Raw genomic sequence first — 4,666 nt, 5'->3', positions numbered from 1 at the left:
GGCCTCCGCACTCCCGGGGCGTCTCGTCCTCATTGCGAGGTGAGGCGCACCTAGAGCGTACACGTTGGGACCCGAAAGATGGTGAACTATGCCTGGCCAGGACGAAGTCAGGGGAAACCCTGATGGAGGTCCGTAGCGATTCTGACGTGCAAATCGATCGTCGGAGCTGGGTATAGGGGCGAAAGACTAATCGAACCATCTAGTAGCTGGTTCCCTCCGAAGTTTCCCTCAGGATAGCTGGTGCTCGTACGAGTCTCATCCGGTAAAGCGAATGATTAGAGGCCTTGGGGCCGAAACGACCTCAACCTATTCTCAAACTTTAAATGGGTGAGATCTCCGGCTTGCTTGATATGCTGAAGCCGCGAGCAAACGACTCGGATCGGAGTGCCAAGTGGGCCACTTTTGGTAAGCAGAACTGGCGCTGTGGGATGAACCAAACGCCGAGTTAAGGCGCCCGAATCGACGCTCATGGGAAACCATGAAAGGCGTTGGTTGCTTAAGACAGCAGGACGGTGGCCATGGAAGTCGGAATCCGCTAAGGAGTGTGTAACAACTCACCTGCCGAAGCAACTAGCCCTGAAAATGGATGGCGCTGAAGCGTCGTGCCTATACTCGGCCGTCAGTCTGGCAGTCATGGCCGGTCCTTGCGGCCGGCCGCGAAGCCCTGACGAGTAGGAGGGTCGCGGCGGTGGGCGCAGAAGGGTCTGGGCGTGAGCCTGCCTGGAGCCGCCGTCGGTGCAGATCTTGGTGGTAGTAGCAAATACTCCAGCGAGGCCCTGGAGGGCTGACGCGGAGAAGGGTTTCGTGTGAACAGCCGTTGCACACGAGTCAGTCGATCCTAAGCCCTAGGAGAAATCCGATGTTGATGGGGGCCGTCATAGCATGATGCGCTTTGTGCTGGCCCCCGTTGGGCGAAAGGGAATCCGGTTCCTATTCCGGAACCCGGCAGCGGAACCGATACAAGTCGGGCCCCTCTTTTAGAGATGCTCGTCGGGGTAACCCAAAAGGACCCGGAGACGCCGTCGGGAGATCGGGGAAGAGTTTTCTTTTCTGCATGAGCGTTCGAGTTCCCTGGAATCCTCTAGCAGGGAGATAGGGTTTGGAACGCGAAGAGCACCGCAGTTGCGGCGGTGTCCCGATCTTCCCCTCGGACCTTGAAAATCCGGGAGAGGGCCACGTGGAGGTGTCGCGCCGGTTCGTACCCATATCCGCAGCAGGTCTCCAAGGTGAAGAGCCTCTAGTCGATAGAATAATGTAGGTAAGGGAAGTCGGCAAATTGGATCCGTAACTTCGGGATAAGGATTGGCTCTGAGGATCGGGGCGTGTCGGGCTTGGTCGGGAAGTGGGTCAGCGCTAACGTGCCGGGCCTGGGCGAGGTGAGTGCCGTAGGGGTGCCGGTAAGTGCGGGCGTTTAGCGCGGGCGTGGTCTGCTCTCGCCGTTGGTCGGCCTCGTGCTGGCCGGCGGTGCAGGATGCGCGCGCCTGCGCGGCGTTCGCGCCCCGGTGCTTCAACCTGCGTGCAGGATCCGAGCTCGGTCCCGTGCCTTGGCCTCCCACGGATCTTCCTTGCTGCGAGGCCGCGTCCGCCTTAGCGTGCTCCTCCGGGGGCGCGCGGGTGCGCGGATTCTCTTCGGCCGCCATTCAACGATCAACTCAGAACTGGCACGGACTGGGGGAATCCGACTGTCTAATTAAAACAAAGCATTGCGATGGCCCTAGCGGGTGTTGACGCAATGTGATTTCTGCCCAGTGCTCTGAATGTCAACGTGAAGAAATTCAAGCAAGCGCGGGTAAACGGCGGGAGTAACTATGACTCTCTTAAGGTAGCCAAATGCCTCGTCATCTAATTAGTGACGCGCATGAATGGATTAACGAGATTCCCGCTGTCCCTATCTACTGGCTGTCCCGCGTCGCGTGCGGTCGTGCGTCGCGTGCGCTCCCGGTCTCTCGTCGTTTTGGGTGGGTAAAACGTGTGCGATCGACCTGAAATTTGGCACACAGCTTTGTGTTGTGCCACTACGAACCGTGTAGAAAAATATTCGGTGTTGCTTTAACCGTTTGTGAATTATCGTGACATTTGCCAAATTTTTAAATTTGCGTGTGTTTCGTAGTACTTAAGGAGTTTGTGGTGTTTGTGAAGTGCTTCGCCGACGCAGACCACATCGAGCCACGTCGCTGGTGCATCACCTGCCTCGTTAAACAGGTATTTTTATCAGTTTTTTCAAAAAGTCGATGTTTTTCTAATCTCATTATGTACGTCATTCTCGTGAATTCTTCCCACCTGAGTGGTACTGAAGGGGCGCAGTAACCGTATTTCGATTAATAATACACAGTAAAGTGGTCCACTGTGCCTAGAAACGGCTTTGTTGGTGGTCGTGTGCTGCCCTTTGTCTGCCACGCGTCTTCGCGGGCTCCGCGTGTGTTGAGAAATCCGTTGCCATCCGTCCATTGCCAGTCTTTATCTAGGTTCCAAGCACACAGCTGTATTCGTGAGGTCTTCCTCTATCGAATAGTGCCTAAAAAAGTGTGTCTCCCATTGTTAGTTTAAAAGTTACAAGCAATCGTAGCGTAGAATGCGTGGTGACCACGTGGTGACCGGAAGTTGCCTATAATATCCTAATAACCGGCAGTTGGAGGAAATCTAAGACCACCAGTTCGTAGACGTCCTCATGCTCTGTAAGACGATGTAGAAAAATTAGGGTATTTCATTCATAGTTTAGCTGTTATATCTGTTTTCCCTACGTCCGCGCGCACACGCGTCGCCGATCAGGCGCGCTCGCCGCTCCGCGTCTGTCCAGCAGTGTAAATAAGGGCCAACGCCTTCTCGTTCAGAGAACTGAGCATGAGAGCCGTATAGCTAGCTTAATCCCCTCGCAAATGGAGTACTTAACCACATACTTTCCTTTCACGGATTAAGAAATAACCTCATTTTTCCGTCACAATCCGCAGTTCCTGCGCGTCTCAGAAAATTGCCACCTATCATTGAAATGCTAAGGCTCAGGTAGATTCTAAGTGCGCTGTATTCCTGTCTGACTGCTACCTTTTCGATTCCCAACGAGAAAAGGCTAGGCTAGGCTAGTAGATTAGATACTGCTCGTGCAGTATATATTGTTGCTTCTGTTTTGGATGTGTCCACTGTAATCTTGTAGGTTGTATCACTCTGTCTCCTAATATGTCTTCAGTGTAGCTAGTTATTTGTTAGGTTAGGAACTACACTTGCGGAAGTAAAGTCGTGGGTGCCGCACAGCCTGCGAGAGAGCGCAAAATGTAGGTGAGAAAGTGAAGAGCTCCAAGCGATCACCCAAGCTTTTAAAACTCTGTGGTGCTTTATACTCGTATGCTACTTGATATGATGGCAATAAATTTATTATTTGTGTGTTAGGTTAGAAAATTTAGTCCCATAAAGGTAGTTGTGTGTGTTGCGTGACAGGCGGATGCGCGTATCCTTTCAAGGACAGAAAACAACTAGGTTATATGTTTCTCCCTCAAAATGTGCCCTTACTCTCTTACTTGTCTGTTAGGTTAGGAATTATCTTCGAATAAGTAAAGACGTGTGTCACGTAGCTTGCGAACAAGTGCAAACTTGGGTGAGAAGGAGAGCTACAAGCATTTCTCCAAGTTCACAACAGTCATTCTTCATACTATTCTTGTAGGCCGTTGTTTTCCTTTTAACATCATGTCTATATGTTATTATTAGTGTATTGTTAGTGTGATCATTATTAGTGTGTTAGGTTAGGAAAATTTGCAGCAAGGTGCATATATTATCCTACTAGGGTATACGTTTCTGTTTCAAAGTGTGCCATTACTCTCTTACTTGTTTGTTAGGTTAAGAATTACCTTCGCATAAGTAAAGACATGTGTGTCACATAGCTTGTGAGGAAGTGCAAACTTAAGTGAGGAAAAGGAGAGCTACAAGCAGTTCTTTAAGTCCACAGCCCGTTTTAATATTATTCTTGTAGGCTATTGTTCGTTTTTCTCTAACATTAATTCATAGGTTCCTTATTAGCGTATTATTAGTGTGCTCATTATCAGTGTGTTAGGTTAGGGAAATGTGCTGCAGGGTTAAGTCCTGACTGACGATCGCGTGTGTAGGCCCTGCTAGGCTCGTTATCCAGGGATAGTGGTAGACTTGCCCACAGAAAACTGAGCTCTCCATAGTGATCGCCCCAAAATGGGGCCTACTAAGGACACTGTAGGGGCTGCAAGTCAACTTGGACGAAACTCGGTTGTTCCTGGTGACAAGGACAATTCAGCGTCATGTACTGACCTTCAGACAATGGAAAACATAAGAGAGGAGATGGAAGCCTTCTTGTTTAATGAAGTAAATAAAATAAACAATGCCCAGAAGAAGTTTATCCTAGGAAAACTTTCAGTGTATGAACAGATACTGAAGAAGTATGAGATGGAGGTTCTTGAACTTAAAACAGAGTTGCGATGTGTGACGGCCCCCCAAACAGGAACACCTCCACTGGTTGAGAGCTATGCCAACAAGGCGGCTGCAAAACCTTCAGCACCCAAACAGCACCTGATGAAACCGCAACAGCCTAAAGTCCTAATGATAAAACCGGCAGAAGGAGTCAAGAAAACTGAGAAGGAACTTGAAGAAACAGTAAAGAACCTTGTTGCAACATCACTGAAAGACGTGCGTATTTCCAAATGCAGGTCAA

General features: G+C 50.0%; 1 pseudogene; it reads left to right on the top strand.

Moving 5' to 3' along the window:
- Positions 1-1,910, top strand: part of LOC124733667 — a 2,972-nt pseudogene extending 1,062 nt beyond the window's left edge.
- Positions 1,911-4,666: the final 2,756 nt, after the last annotated feature.

Source organism: Schistocerca piceifrons, unplaced genomic scaffold (genome assembly GCF_021461385.2).
Source record: "Schistocerca piceifrons isolate TAMUIC-IGC-003096 unplaced genomic scaffold, iqSchPice1.1 HiC_scaffold_1404, whole genome shotgun sequence".
NCBI classification, from domain to species: Eukaryota; Metazoa; Arthropoda; class Insecta; order Orthoptera; family Acrididae; genus Schistocerca; species Schistocerca piceifrons.
This window is presented reverse-complemented; position numbering and strand designations above follow the sequence as displayed.